The sequence below is a fragment of the Haliaeetus albicilla genome, chromosome 1, assembly GCF_947461875.1.
Source record: "Haliaeetus albicilla chromosome 1, bHalAlb1.1, whole genome shotgun sequence".
NCBI lineage: Eukaryota > Metazoa > Chordata > Aves > Accipitriformes > Accipitridae > Haliaeetus > Haliaeetus albicilla.
The window spans coordinates 23,583,347-23,603,535 of NC_091483.1; the positions used below are offsets into that span (position 1 = coordinate 23,583,347).

The 20,189-nt window shown below is 40.3% G+C and overlaps 1 long non-coding RNA gene across 1 annotated transcript in view; it reads left to right on the plus strand.

Annotated features, from left to right (window-relative positions):
- The first annotated feature begins 4,587 nt into the window (after positions 1-4,587).
- The window catches only part of LOC138685154 (uncharacterized), a 31,300-nt gene continuing 15,698 nt past the window's right edge, over positions 4,588-20,189 (plus strand). The window contains exons 1-3 of the long non-coding RNA XR_011324423.1: positions 4,588-6,138; positions 9,927-10,162; positions 15,345-15,485. This is a non-coding gene — a long non-coding RNA (uncharacterized lncRNA). The remainder of the gene's footprint in view (positions 6,139-9,926; positions 10,163-15,344; positions 15,486-20,189) is intronic.

Here is a 20,189-nt window from a genome sequence, read left to right on the forward strand (position 1 = left end):
TTTTTGAGATGGGAGTATGGTAAAGTCTGGTCTGCTTCTTACAGGATTTTTGTAGGATTTATATTCTTAACCCCAGGAGTCTATGTGCCACTTTATCTTTCTGGTGTGTCTCACTCAGGTTTGGATCATGTTTCCATAGACAGCTTTTCTCCTGAGTTAAACCTCCAAAGTATTTAATCTTGAGACAAGATTGTTAGTTCAGTTTCACTAAGGCTTAGTGCAGAACTGTGCTGTTGAATGGTATTTCATTATCTGTAACAATACTAACTGAGAGGAGAAACCATTGTGGGGACTAGAATTTGGTAAAATTATCTCTGCAGCTGACCAAAGCATGACAAAAGGCAGTGTGTTTAACAACATAAGAAAAGTCGCATGTGCCCTTTTTTCCTCCAAGTGAATGAAGAGATGCTGTGGTGTGTCTGAGGATTTACCCTCCATCCTCTTTGAAAAGTGGTGAGACATAAGCACTACTTATTTGCTACACCAGCCGCAGGCATCTTCTCTGGCCATTTCACATTCTTGAAGCCTTAGAGGAGAGGTGCCATTTTGTGACCACAGGACTATGGTTACAGCATGAAAGTACAATAGTTTTTGGTTCTGTGGGAGAATAAAATTATGGTGGTGATGAATCCAGCAGCTGTGAAAACAACTCCTATATCCTTCTTTAGGAAAAAGTAGAAGAAAATATATTTATTCTGAATCAGTGAGTTTGAGCATTTAGTCAGGTTGTAAGAGAAATGGTAAGACCAGACACTACTTATCTTCTATCATTGTTTAAAGACAGGTTTTTGCAAATTGCTGGTCCACTCCCCCATGATAGGTAGATAGATAGATAGAAAGAAAATAATTGTGGAAAATATGTTCTGCCACAGTAGCATATAATTATGTGACAAAAAATATATCAGGCTGTGCTGCAGGCAAGACATTGTGTCTCATTAGTGTTTGGTGGACTTGATCACAAATAACATGTTTCAAAACTGTCAACTCCCTCTAATTCTTCTCCTCTGCTTATACTTACAAACAATCACGTTCAAAATTAGCCAACTCCTGGAAAGAGACTTCATCTGGCCAGCCCTGTTTCTGATAATTTGCTTGTGGAATTAAAGCAACATGTCCTTCAGCAGCTGAACTCCAAGGGACTAAAAGCAGGCAGGCTGTTCTCAGTAAGCAAGCAGTCATTTTTAACCAAGTTAATGATACCAAATTGCCTTGTGCGGTGTGTTATGATAACTGGCTTAATGCAGTTTTCAAGGATCAGTGCTGGCCATACTAGGTACTCCTGAGATGCACAGGCCAGAAAGCACTCACAATCCAAGAGATCCCACTTGAGATCCAATATTTTCCTCCAGTGGATGAGACTGAATGCACCAAGAGCATTAGCAATGGTAGATTCACTTAGGGTTGTGCAGCTATGCCTTGATGCTGATGATCTGCAGGCCATTTATGAAAAAAGTGAGCAATCTGTAGCTGAGGGTGCAATCTCATTTTTTTTACTTCATCCTTGGCCACCTCAGCAGCTGATAAATGAGCGAAAAATTACCTGTTGAATCTAACAGTTGAATTTAACACTTTTTTGTTGTTATTAAGATTTGAGTGTGGGGGCAAAGGGACTGCTATGGAATCCTTGCTGCTTCAGCTCCTCCCACTAGCTTTGCATTTGCAGTATTGCTGAAATACATGCAAGCGTCCGTTATTTAGTCCCTCTCCAAGTTCCCACCCGTTAAGGCAGTAGAGAGGCAACAGAAGTTTTTTTCTTGATATCCACAGGCCTTTCAAGATACACTCAGTCCAATCATTTTTAGGAGAGTTGATGCATACTGATTGATTTCTCATACACTTTAGAGATTGTTTCTATTTTCTTGAAAGACCAGTGTATGAATTTTAACATGCCATATACTCAGTGACAGACAATAATAAAACATACTACTTTGACCTTTTCAGTTGCCTGCACTTTAATTTACTGGCTGTTCTCATTCCCCTTTGTTTATGGCCCCTCAATATAACTGGCAAGGAGAAAGTAGACTGGACAGCTAGTCAAGATGCAGATTATTTAAAAGGCTAAAGTCTGGCTTTATCGTGTTAAAAGTTTATGGTCTTTTGTGGGTGATCTTGGGCATTAAAATGATGATAGCCCATTTTTAGCTATATAAACACAAAGTGGCACAAGTTCAACTTCATTTGTAGCAGCTCATGAGCCAGCATCCAGTTTCAGCAGTGGTGGTGTAATCTGGATTAAGCCTTGTAGGAGTTAACGGATTTTCTCTGAGTTTTGTGAATGAGCCTATGTGATTTGTTTGAAAGTGGCTGCATGGATGCTTGCCTGGCCACTGCTCTGACTCCAATCTGCTGGCTAGTGGGAAATCAGGGGAAAAAATAATCCCATCACTGCTTTTCCCCCCACCAGCTTGATTTGCAATAGCTAACCCCACTGCAAGCTGTGACAGATTTCCTCCATCACACTGTCGTGAAGATAGTGACTTGCCTGACTGATGCAGAGAGGTGAAAAGGGGTAATGGCTGCCTGTGATCTTTCTCCATGCACTTGTGAAACACAAGCCACAGTCCAGACTACAGCTTGAGAGACTCACTGTGTTTGGTTGTTATCAGTACACCACAAAAATTCTGATCATCCTTCAGCTTGGTGAAAGCCTAGAAGATATTTTCACAGTGAGAATGGTAAAAGGAGGACAAAATGCTCTGTTAAAAGACTTATTTGTGCAGGAATGTCTGAGAGTTTAGTGATGCTGCAAGTGGGAAACAAGAGTGACAGCAGAGCCTTATTTTCACGGCAGACCTGTGTGTATAATAGATCATTTCAGTTTTCTGGTGGTTCTGAAAAGCTGCAAGTGGAATCTATATATTAAAAAGAAAAGGGATGATGAAAAAAGAAAAAAAAAATAGAAGCAGCTTTGGTCATTTGGTTTGTTTCATTTGCTCTCCATCTAATTGTTTTGATTTCAGGCTTGCTGTTATGTTTTTCATTTTCATGTCTCTGTAGGGTTGCAATAAAAAAATACAGCTAGGGGAATAAGGAGGGGTAGCAAAAGGTTGATTACATTCTGTTGCTCTTTGCACAGATTTGTAGATTGTTAAGGCAGAAAGGACTGTAATAATCTTCTAAACTGACCTGCATACATTAAATTTTACCCACTGAGTCCTAACAACCTGTGGCTGAACTCATTCAAAGTTCTTAAAATGTGTAGTCAGTCTTAATTTAAACAATTTAAGATTTAAAAACTTTAAGATTTAAAAAGAGCTAGAGATCTTTAAGATTTAAGAATATAGAGAACAACCTCCAGATGTTCTCAGAGAACATCCTCCAAGACCTCTGGGTAATCTTCTACCAGTTAGAAACTCAGTTTAAAGGAAAACCAAATGGAAACACGTCTTTCTTTCATTATTCTGAGTTCAATTTACAGCCTGTAGAGGCAGGAATGAGGTGCCTGATAGACTTAGAAGTATTAGAAATGGTCTTTCCACTTGGAGAAATTAAGGCAGTGGTGAATTAGTAACCTTTTTCCTTCCATTTTAGAAAGCAAAGAAGAGACCAAGAGGAAATCCTACCTCATGGATCCATAGAGCCCAACATCATTTGACTGTGCTCCCAGGATGGCATGGCTCAGGCATTGCTGTCTGGCAGGTGCTGACTGTAAAGACGTCGCTTAGCTCTGGGAAATCAATGGGACTCACTGTGGAGTGAAGGGTTACTAGCAGGGTAAAAATGTCAGAAAGAAAGGACGCAGATATTTGGTAGACCTGGCTGAAAGTATTTCATCCTAGTCCTTTCTTACTGAAAACTGTGGTTTTGATGAAAGCCTTTGTTTTCCTCGAGCAAAAGCTGTTGTGCAGAACTTGAATGTATCATTTTCATTTGGGCTTTGAAACGTTCTGGTTTCGTTTGGGGAGAGACAAAATGAAGCTCTGCATTAAAAGTCAAAGCTCAGCAAAAACTTGAATAAATTCAGACACAAGGCATATTTCTACAGAAAGAGATAAATCTAACTTCCAGTTATGTTTGTTTAACTTTTTTATCAGCTAGTTCTAGTTTTCTTAAAATATATCAGGGTTTTATGGATATTCACTGAAGAACTGGGCCAAAAAAAGGAAAGAGAATTCAGACTATGAGTTAGTTTTGAAATGTTTGATACTATAGTAAGAGGGAGCTCAGGCTATGGTTTTACAGATATAGACATTTGTCCCAGTTTTCTCCAGTGACATAAATTAGCTCGGCTCTATTGCAGTCATGGGATCAAATTCATAGCTGATATGAATCAGAGCACCTCTATTGCTATGAGTCAAATTTACATCTGGAATAAAATGATACAGGTCTCCTCATGAAGTCAGGTGGACCAGATCTGCAAGTGTGTAAACCTAAATTCATTACGTTACCTGATGCAGATCAGTGGCAGGTTTGACCTGTTTGAGGTTTTATTGACAAGTCTGAACCATTGCTAAGGAATTCTCACCACAGAGTTCAATAACTGGGAAGCTTTGAGCAGGGTGGCTTGGTCAGTTGTTTCTAAAAATCATTCTTCAGAGATGTTAATTCTGTTAATGCATAGAAGAGCCGAAAAGGGAAGAGAAAGGAACGGTGCTTGTTGATCATGCAAATTATAGTCTCAATAATATAAGGATACAGGAAATGACCTCCAATCTATACGTTCTGTGCTGGCAATTTTTATTTTCCATTCTATCCAATTTTTTTCTCTTGAATGACTTTTACTACTGCACCAAGTGATCCACAGACACTGTCATATGCATGGGATGGAGAGACAGAAAGTCACAGGTCTGACTTTGTGCCCTGACTTACAGAGATAGCTCAGAAGGGGAAAGACTCTTTCTTCCACTGTGGTTTCTGCTTTGTGCCCAAGCAGCTGCCTTCTGGTGCCTCACAGGGGACTTTTCGTAGTGCAGACATACATCCATTAATAACTGTTCTGAGGCTTTGCATCTACAAGCTTTTTCATAGCCACTAATACTTAAAAAAGATCAAAGAAATATAGGGAGAGGAGAAATTATTTTCCCACTCTAGCTCCTGACTCCCTCATTGTCCTGTTCAAAGAGGACTTCATAATTCTCACTGGTATAATGTGTCCAAAGAGCCCCTCTTAAAAGATTTCCCAGCAGACAGTTCTGTAGTACCTTACATTCCCTTAACACCTCTAGAAGGACTAAACCAGATATATTTAAGATGGAGCTTTAATTCTCTGCTGAGTCCTTCCATCCTGCCCTGCATACATAGATGCCTTTGTATTTCAGTCAATACTGCCTCTGAGGAAATAGGATAAGGTTATATATAATTTTTTTTCTACCTATGGCAAATAACAGTGAATGCCATTGTAGCAGCAAGAGGCAGTCATGGCATGTCAGCAAGTTTTTATTCAAGTCCTTGCCCTCCCCTGTCAGAGAGGTATGGGATTCTAGCTGTCAGAGCAGCAAAACCCAAATTCAGAAAGTCACTGAGAGCCTGAAGGACCCGATGCTGGGTGCTTTTTTTGTCTGGGCTCATGTTACTGACCACACAGTTGAGTTGTACTGTGTTTAGAAAGCTTGCATCTCGTTTTCCATCAAACTGTTGTCATTTAATTTATTCATTTAATTTTTTCCCATGTTTGAACGAGGTTTTGCAGCCCTTCCATTCCAGTCCCAAGCTAAAACTATAGCATTGTGGTCTGTATTTATAAGCATTAATTTATGAATTTGCCTTCTATTTATTGTCTTGATTAAGCAATGCAAGGAAATATAACAGCATGAGAAGATCCCTTGTCAGAAGAAGAAGAGTCTCCTATTTTCATTGTCAGGACTCAGAGAAGGTAAACTTTCTGGGAAAGATGACTGTAAGATGATTGTCTGTTGATGCTGTCCTTCTGCAAATCTCAGCCTGTGCTTGTCAAAGAAAAATATGGAAATAAGTCAAATGCAAGATGGTAAAGCATATAGAAGTGGAAGTGCTGCTCAGAAACTTTCTTGACTGTTATGACAGTCCTTGTGCTATGCCCATTAAATTTCCTGCAAGTCTCTCCCAAATCACTCCTCTACAATATCCTTGTGAAAGAAAAAGGATTTAAAAAACCTCTCACTATGAGGACATCTATTCTTCTGAAGTTATTCCTGCTTTTCTAACCTCTGCTTTGAGTAGGTAAGTTCATTTCGGTACATTTCTAGAAAGACTTGGGCTTACCCCTGCTTGCAGAATGATGTTGTATTCCATCCCCTGTAGAGTAGCTCTCAAACTGGGCTGTGCATTTTCTATGATGGCACCCTGTCATCCTCTGGATTCCTTGGAGAATTTCTTTGGAGGTAGTTACTTGCTAAGATATACCAGTGCTGCTGGGTTTCAATTTGGTGCATTCTTCTAATGTGCCAGGTAACTGGGACTAAAGAATAAAAGCACATATTCACTTAAGGGTGTAGGTTTTCAAATGGGAAAAAAATTAAGGATATCCTTAATGAAGAGTCTGTTTGGCAGCTTCTACCTCCTCCTCTTTGGTTAAACTGAAACCTCTATTTATTAATACAAGATGCAGCTTTATTACCCAAAATGACTGCTGCTAAAATGTAATTATGTTGCTACTTTTGCACTGGTGTTGTCTTTCTCACTGTCCCATGTGATTGCATGGGAACTATCTTGGTACTTTTGGTGAAGCCTTAAAGACTGAAGAGCCCTTTCCTACCCCATTCCTGAATAGCAAAAGATCAGCATATAAATTCAAAGAGCCTTATGCTTTTTAAAGAGTTTATCTAGCTCTTGGTTTTGAGCTCAGGGTACACTACAACCTATTTACATGCTCTTCAGAAAAACAATGGCAAGAATATTTTTCATATACTTTCCTAATTGCATGGCTTCAGAAGATGGAATTATAAGAAAGAATACCAACTATCAAAACTTGTAATGAAATTAGAAGTCTTGGTCAGCTACATAACCCATGTTGCTTTTCAATAACCTCTTGCTGGAAAGTCACCAAGACAGATAAGCAGGGTGATGAGATAAAGTATGTGTTCTGCTATATTAATATAGTCTGAAATTCATCTTTTCTGATTCATGAGGAGTTTTTTAGTGTAAATTCAAAAGAAAATTATTTTACCAGCGAAGTTTTTTTTAAAAAAAAGCACTTTTTCCCACTCAGCTGACATTAGTAGACGCATTTGCCTCACCTAGAATGCTATACAATATTCCAAATTTATTGTGACTGTAAACAACAACTCTGCTTGCTTTATAGCTTTCCTGGGCTCCAACAGTAAAACACAATATCTCTATCTGGTTGGAATTATGTGTTATAACAGTTTTATGGTGGGGGGGTAAAGCTCTGATAAAGATAAAATAGAGTTTTGCTTTTTTGTGTGACCTTGTCATTTGAAAAAGCATTGCACTCTAACGAGATATAATTTAAAAGACCTCTGGGAGCAAATTGGGTTTACTGAGATATTTCTAAGAGTAATTACTTACTGTGAGTTGTCAGTGAGCTCTGTTACAGTTCCTTTCCTAGCAAATGTAGATATCTGGGACTGTGTAGAATGGATTAGAGCTCCTACCATTAATGTTTGATGGGAGACAGTAGTGAAAAAGATGGATGCTTATATAACTGACATTTCCAGCATTTATGGCCATAGACTAAAATGCCAGGCGCATAATTTCAAGTAAAATGGCAGACCCAACTCAATAATATTTAATGATGTAGTAGACCTTGGCTAGGAGAATAGCTAACGGAAGTCATTGCACTGCATTTATCGAATTGTTAAAATGAGTTGAATAATAATTGTGTTTTGCAGGAGTTTTGTTTTAGAAATTTATTTCTGAGATCTGGTACTCTGAAAATAAATTATTTATCATTCCAGTCAACACAAAATATAGGAAAGACTTCAAGCTAGTTAACTGATGGCAAGATTTTTACGCTGACTTTGTCCTGGTGTTTACAGCACAGAAATATATTCAGTAGCTCAGGACACAATTTGGAAGATTGGGTGAGATTGATTTAAAAAGGTAGTGAAAGATCAAATTACCTCCCAGAAGAATCTCATTTTAGTAGTTTGACTCTTTACAAAGTCGGACCTTTTTGTCTATCATCATACTTCTAGGAATGTCAAGATTTAGATTCTGCAGAGCATGTTATATCACAGAGATAGTTGAGTGCCAGGACTATGTTATCACTGATGATGTCAATAAACAGAATATTCACTTCTTCAGTACTCTTCTGCTAATATTTTAGAAAGCCTGGAATAAGCAGTAAGGACTTGAATTGATGGAGAACCTCAAATTGATAGAGGTCTGTAGCTGTCTTGATACCAGGTCTGCAGTGCCAGAGTCTCCCAGAGGTCTCTTCCAGGCAGAGTGTCTCCACGTGGAAGGCACATAACAAAGGTGGACTGGAGGAAGAAGTGTGCATGCCCTTCCATTTGTGGGCTTGTAGGATTTCCATTGGAAACCCAATGCTGCAGTGTGTGAAGTCAAGTCTTCCAGCCAGAGCCACATGATTTTGCAGGCTGTCCAGAAGTTTACAAATGAAAAATGGCCAGTATATGCATTTGGGTTCAACAACAACAAAAAACCCTCCAATTTTTACTTCTTGAAAGAGAATTTTTGAAAGCATATTATCTCTTCCAAAAATCCAAACATCTTGGTTTGAGTATTCTGAGTATTCTACCTATAAAAAAGGAAAATTTGGGATTGGAAAGAAATAAATTTTTCAAATGCCAAGATACAGTCTTGAATTTTTCAGGTTAAATCAAAACGAGATATGCTAGGTAAATAAACATAACACTGAATCGATATATATACTTCTCTATCAGTATATATAAGCTTCTTTCAGCTGTATATGGAAAAGTCATCAAGCTGCACCTCTTTAGCCTTAAGACTTCAGGAGGCACAGCAATTGAGGACTTGAAGGAGGTGGTGGGACAGAGATTCCCTAAACAGCCCCCTTCCTTTGACTTTGTCCTTAACATGCACTGTACAATCTTGCCTTCACCACAGTGTCCTGCACCCCTGAAGATGCCTTTTCAATGTATACAATCCCCTTGGCCCCCAGCAGGATTTAGTGGGAAATGCAACATCCCACTTGATAGGGTTTCAGAATGGGCTTTAGTTTTTTCTTTGTGGACTGTCACCTTGAGGAGCCATTTTTACTCTGTTCCACCATTGACTGAGCTTTTTTCCCCCTTTTTTTATTTTTTGCCCTTTTTTATTTATTCCCCCCCCCCTTTTTTTTACTAGAGGCATATAATTACCTGAGGTAAATGTAGGAAATTTTTACTTGCCATATCCCTAGAAGACCCCTCTACTAGCTGTCTGAAAAGACTGAGTCCTGAATATCTGAGCTGCTTTCTTTCAGTCAAAATTATGCTTAATTTTGTTTTTCTTTCAAAAAGCCACCAAGCTTGCTTGTCATAGCCTTGCACATAAATTTGTCAAAGCTGCATTACTGTCAATGGGCCATGCCATAGCTCTTAGCAGTACTTAGTAGGTATTTCTGTTCTGTGCAGAAGTAAAACTGAACTGAGGAGTAGCTACACTTCACATCCAAGAAGTAGACCGGGTTAATGCAAAACTTAGCTTAACTGCAGAATGTTTTAGAATAGTTCAAGCTTGGGAGGAATGGAAAGGCTGGTATTAATAGATCTTATAGATAGGGCTGCTATAATCCCCCAAGAAATGGAGTGGTGGAAAGGTTCCAGATACTACAGAGTTGTAGGGGGCATCTCAAGAGCAATGATTAGGTGCTTATTTTTGGCCTTGCTTGTTTAGTACTGAACGAACCAGTTTGCCAATCTGAGCAGCTTTCTGAGCTGGTAAAACTCCTGGAGTAGTGCAAATGGTTGCAGTAAGTGTAAACTCCTATCAATGGCAAAATTTCCTCTCACTTCAACAGGGCCAGGGTTTTCCTGCAGTGTGAATTTCTGGAAATTTAAACTAAACCTCTCTTGTTTCAGAACTGCCTAAAAAAACCTCCAAGGGAGTTGGAAATTCCCCCCTGGAAAGTGTCAGCAGACAACCAGAAGACATCTCCAGGGTCACTTAATTCTCTGGATCCTACCCAACTTCTGTGAAGTTAATTGAAAAAACTCCCATTGACTTGAAGAGGTTTTGGATCTGGCTCAAACAGCTCTTAGTGGCAGCAGATTACAAGAAGGAACCCCACTGTGCAATTCCAGCCATCTGCCTATGGGTAAGCATTTGATGATACAAATGTATTTGCTCCGAATATGTCATGAGGCACTTCGCTTCCAATTAGGCAGTATTTCAGACTGAAGATCTCTCCCTCTCATCTGAGGCCTTCGTTATCAGAGATCTGTTCTGAACTGGTGATCTATAAAGTAGCAATACAAGCTTATGCACAGCAACGTAACAAGTTTCTTCTCTCTGTCCTGCATATGTAAAAAGATAAGCTAGTGCTAGGTTAAGCTAGTGTTCAGATTCCTGTGCCTCTGCTGGCTGGATCTAGCGCTGTTTGCATGAGACAACAAAATGTTGTTTCCATCTCAAACACGTGCTCAGTGATACCATTGTCATTATCAATCTTTTACTATATTAACTGTGAGGTTAGATAAGAGAACTGTTTCAGAAACAAAGCAGAGAAGTATGCTGAGCGCAATATACAAGGACTCTCTTAATTAGCACACAGCTGTGTGTTGCTCTTTTCATCTAAAACTAGTAAAGAAGGGGAATGATGTGTGTGGAAAGCATTATTCGAAGGATGGTTGTCTTTAGTAGTATTGCAACATACCAGAGAATCAAATGAGGTTTGATGTAAAACACAGCCAGAGACTGTGTAAATTGCCCCAGCTGATTAGGAAACAGCAAAGCTGTTAGCATCCTGGAACATGATGCGTGTAACAAAATTGCTCAGTGGTGTGAATTTGGAGGAGAGCAACTGAGCAGCCTTATCGCATGCCAGGCCTCAGCGGTGTCCTGTGCCTGCTTTAATCATCAATTACTGTAATGCTGGGGCAACCCACCAACAACTTAATTATTGTCTGGAGCTCCAGGCCATAGGTGGCTCCTCTAGGCTATGTTACATTGTAAAGCAAATCAACCAGCATGAGGGCCAGAAGGGACTGTGCTGTAGCCTCTGTCTCAGGGCACAGTGCTCCTTGAGCTTGTGCTGAAAGTGTCTCAAGGTCTTACTCTGTCAGACTTTGTGCACACGAGGAAGTAATATTCACTAGTCAGGGAACCCATAGCACACGGATAAAAAGACAGGCAGCGATATATTTTATAGGCTTGGGGCAGCTGTGTGCTATCAGTACAGGCAGATGTAGCAAAAGGCACTTCTGGTTAGGGAAGTAATTTTTTTTGCCCAGGACGGCGAGTCTAAGAGCAGCCTAGATTGAAAATCAGAGCAGGATGCTCACCATGGAGTCTCGCCCAAGCTCATAGAGGCTCCCAAGACTCTCCTGATTGCTTTCAGTCAGTTTAGTCAAGCCTTTGGGCTCTTTTCCAACCAAGTGTTTGTCTTCCTCCAAGTATGAGAGTCTGCTACTAATCTCCTTTCTGTGCTGTGCTAGATTGTGTCCTTAATAGGAATATCCAATATGGATAATACAGACCTTTTGTTGCTTGTGGGTTTTTGCTTATATTGATCAGAAACATAGTCAACAGCCATGGTTTTGACCAACAGACATTTCAATGAACTTGCGTATAAGCAAGCAGAAACTTCTCTGCAGGAGAGAGCCTTTAGCTCCACTCTGAAAAACAGTTGTGATCATGAAGCCAGCAATATGATAGTTTCACTTTTTCCCTGGCCTGCAGTTGCCCTACAGTACCAGGGCTCATAGAACATAGGTGGGTGTCATTTAAGGAAATCACTTTCCAGATGATGTACACTATAATGCCCTGACGTGGAGTGAAATGTTAGATTTCACCCTGCTGCAGGCTGTTCTTCTGGGCAGGGGCAGTGTGCTCCCAGCAAGCCCCTTGCCCACTCTTGCAGAGGGTTCATTAGTTTACAAAGCTCTGTCTACCTTTTACTTAAATGTTCTTAAAAACCTGAGCTGCCAGGACACAAGGTATTGACTAAAGGTGCCTTTAGTGAGATGGGCATTTGTGACAGAGTGGGGTTGATACTGCCCCATGGAAATGAAGTGGAGCTAACTGAGGCTGAGCCAGTCTATGAAAGAGCTGAGTTTGTGGGATCCAAGCAAGATTGGCCAAGAGGCCTTCTGAATACATTGAGATGGTGGTAACTGGAAAGAATGCGCTTAATTTTGGGCTAACAAGACTGTGCTGCACCAATAGGGTGCTGCTCCTTGACATGTGTATCAGATACGGACATGCACATCCTGAAATCTCGTGGTAGTCTCCACGTGCGGCACATAGCAGGTTGTTTTGTAGAGAACCGTAGCAAACTGCAGAAAACTAAGGGTTAATATGCAGGCCAGCAAGTCTAAGTTATTAAAATTCCCTTCAAGATAATAGATTGGAAGAGCTTGCCCATTGTGCTAAAACGCCCAGTTAATTTGAGAGCCAAACAGATGGGAAGTTTTGAGAAGGTAGGAGAGAAAAGGAGATAACAGAAGCTGCAGTTACATACATAAGATCTGCTCTGAAATAACAGCTATATATGGAAATGATTTGCAGGATATTGCCCATATGCTTCCCAAACCTGCATCCTGGCTGCAGTGTTTTCAATTACATCCCCAAATGCTGTCACATCTTTTGTAGCGCTGTAGCTGAGAGGGGGTTTGAATGTGAAGCTGAGCATGCAGCAAGATTAATTTCAATCTTAAAAGCTGATGATCTTTCACAGAGGTGTGTAGCAGCACCAGGCCAGCATGGCTGCACACCTCTCCTTGAGCAGGCTGCAGGACCAGATTGCCTGTCCATTTGTAGCTGGGTGGCTCATACCATCCCACAGCAGCCTTGCTAGGGACATCGCGCAATGCATGTACCTGCTCTCCTAGTGGCAAAAGAAACATCAAGCCCCCATCTTCAGGGCCCTGTGCTGGTCTCCCCATCCCAGCTACATCTCCTTCCTGTGGCTTGAGTGACTCCATACTCCATACTCATCAGCTAGCTGGTTATGAGATACCAAGATTTTAGGTGGTTGTTTAGATTTAGCTTGACTAACTGCTTTGACAGATGCTTTTGAACATCTTGGCATAAAGGTAAAACCCCTTCCTTTTAGTCAGTTTGTGACACTTTAAGGACTTGTTTGGCTGTTCTTCCTTCCTTAAAATCTCCCAGATCTCATCTTCCATCCACATGTTCAGCTGTGGGATTTTTTTCCTTCTGTATACGCACTCCCCACTTCTGGAAGCAAAGGGAAACGGCTGCTTTTGTGTGACCCCCTCAAACACTGCGGGTATACAAGAACATTAAAGCAGCTTTACAAGGAACATGTTTTCTCACATGGGCGAAAAGTGAGGATGCAACAGACCCATCTTTTGTCCTCTGCTCTGTTGAAGTCCCTGTATAAGTCTTCATTCTTCTGTTTCTTATCTGTGAACAGGGGGCCGATGTCATTAACCTCACTGTTCTGGGTGGTTGGATAATAAAATGTCAAATCAAATTCAGTGAAGAAAAAAACCCAAAGTGGTGCACATTGTGGAAAAAATCAATCCTAACTCTACACTCAGCAATGGGTCACCAGCTACCTGTTAGCCTTTCAAGAGGAAGATGTTGGGGTTAAAATAGATAGTTCTGCCACAACATTGGCTTAATGATCAGTAGCAGTCCTAAAAGCAGGTGTAAGGTTAGCAATTGTTATGAAGAAATAGACAACAGCGTAGAAGTCATTATTATAGCACTGTATAAATCCATGACTCTCACCTCTTGAGCACTCCATATTTCTGGCAGGCTTACATCTGAATAACATTACCAGAAAAGATCCAAAGGACATATCAAGGACAATCAAAATATGAAAGAGCTTTAACACAGGGAGTGATCAAGAAGCTTAGGATTTTGCAAGCTAGAAAAGCAATGGCTGGGGGACTGTGAAATGAGTTCATGGTAGAGAATGATTGTTCAGTGTTTCTTCCAGGACTTCAAGTACTAGACTTCAGCAAGGAAAAACTATCACACAAAGACTTAAAGCAATTCAAGGAAGCATTTCTTTGCAGACTATATAGTTCAGCTATGGAAAGTCTTGATGCAGAATGTTGTAACCACTGAAAGTTTCCAAGCATTCAGAAAAAAATGGAAAAACCCACAAACAAAACAAATACGATGTGAAAAGCTAACTGTGATGACACTTCCGCATCTGAGGTCTCCTGAGCTTCAAGTACTTGCGCAGGGAGGGAGTGTTATTAAAGTCTGTAGCTTCTAGTTGAATTTCATGTGAACCCTTTCTTTTATTCTTACTCAGGTCTGTAAGAGAGCCTTTTATTCTCCCTATCAGTATTGTGGAGAGATGGCTAAACTGGTCTTTTCCCTCTGGGAAGGTCTGTGTGAGGACTATCTCACAGAGAGTGACCGCGACCTTCTGTTTGCAGGGTGGATGGCAATTCCTTTACTTCATGAAGAACTTTCTCTCTTGAAACCTTATCCTACAGTTCATAACTTGTGAAACTGATCTTTTCTGAAGAAGTGTTTTTTCCTATGGTTCTTGCACCTTTGAAAGGAAACTCAAGAAGAAAAATACAAGAGATCACAAAACAATTACTATTCACAGTGTGATTCAGCAGGAAACAGAAGGGCAAGAAGAAAAGAAAGTAAAAGAGAGATCTCTTGAGAAGGGGCTGAGGAGAGGAGGCAGGAAAGAACCCTCGTGTCCTGCAGGGAGGCCAGAATCACTTGCTTGTTTATTAATCTTATTATAACCTGAAAAGGTGAACTGTGAAGTTGGAAGTAACAAATGCCCAAGGACTCTTTGCAAGCTTATCAAAATCAGTCCACTTCATGCAACTTGGGACTGAATAGAGGCTCTTTCAGACTAAGGGAGTTGCAGATCACTCATTGGCCATAGTGGCCTGTCTCCGCTAAGTAGATTATGGCTTCATTCTCTCTTCTTTCTCAGATGAGTTTTGTCAGATACTTCCTAGTCACAATGTGGTATAATTAGGTTTCTGGCTGCTTTTTACCCTGGTCTAGCTAATAAAACCCTAGGCTAGGACTCGAGAGAACTGATTTATATGCTGAGTTCTGTAGCTGAGAGCCAGGAGGTCAATCAGTTCCTCATGGCTGTGTCTCAGTTTCTCCAGCTACTAAACAGAAAAGAAACTGCAGTTGGTTTAGAAGTGCTTTGAGATCAATGAGAGCAAAGAAGTGCCAGATAGTCTCTGGGCTAGCTGCCTGCACAACTGTGTGGCCCTGTTTTTTACAGTCTAGACAGGGTGCTTCTGTGGGTCTGCTGGGAGTTGCTGAAGACGTTGTACCACTATCTGTTCCTTTTTCCTTTCTTATCTTTCCAGGAGGGATGCCTGTCCTCACAGTTGTGGTGTTTCCCAAGCCTGTGCAAGATTTATGGTCTGCCTCATTGCTGGGAATGATTTAAATGAATCTCTGTTACTTTGCACTAAAATGAATTGGGAGCACTTGCATGAGCCACTCAGGTATGTTTAGCTGTGACGTGTTATAGCCAGTCAGGGCAGTGAGATCTTAAACTGCTCCAGTGAGGTCTGCCAGAGAACATTTGTCTCAGCCTTTTTTTCCATATATCTGTGCCATTAGTTGTATGACAGACCTCTCAGCTGATGCTGGAACAGACTTCAGTTCTCATAACTTTAACCCTTTACACTCAGCCATGTATCTCCAATGACAGTCTTTCTGGGGGCCTCTAGCTAAGTCTTTTTGAACTTGCATGTGTTCTATCTATGGCAAAATTCCCATTTGTCCTACATATCTGTCCTGCTTCCTATTTGGAAGTAGATTCTGAGGAGAAACAGGGAGCTGCTTAGCAGTGTAGGAAGCTTTGAGAAAAGCCATTGTGTGAAGTAGCTCAGAGGAGGAGAGCTGACAGAACACAAACCTGAAACTCGTTGATGCTTCCAAATGCATCTGAGAAGCTGTGGAAGCTCAGAGTTGAGTTGTCTCAAAGTGAGGGTACTGGGGCAATGGCCCAACCATGAGGTGCCAGAGCTGTCTTGAAATGTTTTTGCCTGGAGAACTAGCAGCAAAGCAACATAGAGCTTGGTCCAGGCTGCCACATGAGCCTAGAAACACAAACTTTTTCTCCCTCCTCCAAGTCAGAGCAGTGGGGAAGGCTGAGCTGCTCGGGTCTGTTGCTTCCTCATTCGAAACTACAAATGTCAGGGGTGGTGACAGGCAAGGCAGTGCCTTCTTGTGGCTTCTTGGCTGTGAAGGCAAAACTGGACTTTGTTGCTCCCTAGAAGAGGGGTGATGGCAGGGCTCACCTATAACAGACTTTTTTCTCTGCCAGAGCTCAAAGGCTTGTCTTGTATAATTGTTTGAGGAGAGCTGATTGATTATACACCTGCAGCCTAGGCTTGAGGTAAATACCCATGATAGGCAGAAGGGATCCTTTCTGTAGCTCCCCTGGGTACTTTCTCATTTAAAAAAAAAAATTAGATTACTCTGTCATTTGTAGTCATCTACTGAAATCAGATACTAAAGAAAAGTTGGAGTTTAGTGATGAGACCAGAAGACTGGGATTGAGGTTCCAAATAAGATATCAGGGTCCTGTTACTGTTCAAACCTGGAGAAGTATTGCACAACTTCTCCATTGTGATGCGCATGCATGTTATTTCTTCAAGTATGGTATGGTCGGTGAATGATTATTGTGTCAGTGATATTTATATAACTTCTTTTTCCAATATTGGAGCTTCCTTAAATTTTTTTCTACACAATTATCTTTGTACCTCCCTGTGTTGTAGCTCCTATTATTTAGAGGGTAACTGAGATGGGGAGGCTAAGCAGCTTAGTATTATTCTGTACAACGTAGAGCTTTCAAACATATTCTTCTGAAGCCATATGCAGACAAACACCCACCAAGCTGTCTCCATCTTCCTCTGGAAAAGAAAGAAATTCCCGCTGAGAAGTGATAAGAAGAGATCCTTGCAAAAAAACGGGCTGAGTAAAATGCAGCAGGACATGGGAGTGTTCTCATTGCTCCTCATTAGTGGAGGAATCTGTAAGGCACATCATAGCACACACAGGCTCATGTGACAGCTAGCGCACCTCCATGCTATAATACAGTCAAGCTGCGAGGACACAAAAGCGAGAAATTTGCCTTTATTCTCCTAATATTGTTTTCAGCAGGTTTTAACTTACGCAGTCTCTCAGAATATACTGACAACTGCTTTCAAAGATGAAATTTTAAGTGAGATCAAATTATTTTGTGCAGGAAGATTCTGTGGCTACATTTTCAAGTCAGAATTTTGAAGAATATGAAGCCAAAAAGCATTTATTTCCAATTTATCTATTTTAATGTAAAAAAATCCAACCAGACCACCCACAACCAAATCCAACCCTGGTCACTCTTTTCTACAGAAAGTAATAAATATTCGGTTTGAGACGGTATTTTTTTTTTTTCTGAGATTCAGCAGTGATTTATTCAGTTACAGGAAAGTATAAGGCTGCTGTTATTTACAGAAAAACAAAACAAATGTTTGTAGTAGAATCATAGATTTTTGTGCTCAGAAATGTGTCCAGTAAACACTGTAAAATATTGATACATACACCAAAGCAAGGAAAGAATAGAGGCTGACAGACTGTATGGAATAGCTGGTAAAAAGCTTGTAAAGAGTTTTGCATAGTATACATTTGACCTTAGTAAATGCATAAATAAAAATGCAGCAAGAAAACCTAGGAAGAATAAAACATCTACATCTTGTCTGCTCTGTTACCATGGACCTTTATCAGAAAAACATGTGTGTTTATCACAGATTCCAATTTCTAATGACTTCCTTGGTACAAAGGACCAGCAATACCATTCTTCAAAACAGTTGTCATCTCTCCAGTGAAATCCATAGGGATTTTACCTTTGCAAGACAGATAAGCTAATAATTAGTTTTACTAGAGTCTGCATAAGCTGTGTGTCATGAGCCAGTGAAATGAGGGAAATGTAAGCTGAAGGGAACTGCACTATATTTCTCTTAAAATCAGTAAGATTGACCCCAAGTGCTAGATTTGTCCCTGCATTGCATGCTTTAAAAAGTGGAATTTCTTTACCTGAGTTGTATACTTTGATCAGTGGGAGAAACACAGGTGTTTGGTATTTGTATTGGTAAGTATTAACCTACAAATAGGCTCTGTAGTGCTATTTTCCCACAAAATACAGTTATGGCAGGATGTAAAGGTGCAAAATTCTTGGGCTAATCAGAAATCTTGTCAAAATTAGAGTCTCGGTTGGTTTTGGTTTGTTTTATTTGATGTGGTTGTAGGTATCCTTTTTGTGAAAGAGAGTTTTGAAAGGTCTCAGTCCACTGAAGTCAAGGAATTAGTTGCCACTGACTTTACTCTGATGAGTGAAGGATGCCCCCATGGTCCAAAGGGCTTCAGCCTGGAAATTACTACTCAATCACACTCTTGCCTGGAGAAATGCACTGATCAAAAAATACTTGGAGCTCTGTCTCACTAATGCCTCTCTGTGAGTACCAAGTCAGAAAGCACTACTGATTTTCATCATTAAAGCTTGCCTCAGATCAGGAGGTGACAGCTCTGCTGTCAGAGAGCCAAGAAGCATTGATGCCATATATATTTATCTGCCTACAAATGGAAGAAACTACAGTAGAGTCATGTTTTTCCATTTATAGGTGGGTATCAAGGTTTCCAAAGCACACCGGAGTGTAAATGTGATGCATTTAAGTTACAGAGTTGAAGGTTAGTCAAGGCTAGTGAGACACCGCTTAGGCAGGAACAGAAGAGTAAGCACATTCCGAAGCAGAAAAAAGAACCCCAGCATCATGCCTCATAAATAGGCTGTCAGTGGCTTTTGTGTGTACGAGTCTCAGGGACCATTAAATGGGAATCCAAGCTCATATAATTAAAAAAAAAAAATTAAAATCAAACCCTTGTATTTTCATGCCATAACTCAAATATTTTCCTCCTTACTGTTTTCATTTGAAGTGTGGAAACTGAAATCTGTTTTCTAACACCCTCCTGCAAATAAAAACCTAAAATAAAAAAAAAACCAAGCAAAACAAAAAAATTGCTCTGTGTCCCAAAAAAGTATTTCACTTTGTTTTCTCTTGGGGCTACTGCCTGGGTTGGACCTGATTCAGTGCCCTGGATTTTAACACTGCAATGTGCTGCCATTCATTTTAATACTTTTTGGATCAAGCTCCCAGATGAAGACTTTCAAATTGGTTTTGCTGCTGGAGCTCAACCATTATATATTCAGAAACTCCACTGTGCTATTAGCTGTGAGGCTAGGATCCTGGATCTATGGCTGCACAATTATGGTGATAAATTAGCCAGCTGAGATCTGTGCCTGAGAAAAAAAGGAAATTGGGGATTTGGCAGGTGACCTGCCAGTTCCAGAAAAGGATGGGGGGGGGGGGAGGGAAAGGAAAAAAATGCTCAAAGAAAGAAATATTCAGATGTTTTCTATCTCACTTCTCCCTGACATATATGTTTTGCCAAAGCCCATATTGAACTACTGTGTTTTGAAAAAGACTTTTAAAGTATTTTTAAAAAAAGCAAATTTCAAGGATATTTCCAAACAAGTAACCATTTCAAAAGGAAAAATTTAAATGTTTTGTCACAGATTCTTAGACAGATTCAGAGCAAGCAGTCTGGTTCAGGGTAAGGATTTGTGACATGCTTGCTGATACTGTGAAATCTGCAGTCTTGTGGTAAAAAAAAACCCTTTGCTTGGCCTGGCTGGAAACAGAAGCACCCTGATTTCTTGTCACTAATGATAGGAACATTTTTTTTTGTTCATAGTGTCATGTCTGTTAATGATACAGGCACAGGGCTCTCAGCAGGCTTATTTTTCATAGGGTATTTTTGTTAATTCTACATAGAGTTAGATTTAGACATGAGCATCCTAATATCTTACCAAACTTGTAGGTCAATGACAGAGTAATTTATTATTAGTTAATAATTAATGTTGGGCACTTTCTTGCCAGAAGGGTTTAGAATCATACACTGGTTCAACTGCAGTCTCACTGCATCCCAAGTTGGGATGTGGTCAGCCAAAGTAGCACATTTTTCAGTCCCCATTAATGCACAAATCTATAAAAATGAAGCTCCTGTTAATACATGTGTTCCCCTCGCTATGATACATGAACGTGTTTGAGGAGTTGGGGTGTAGGGATGTATCTTCTGCAAAAAAGTAATTTTGTTAATTTTTA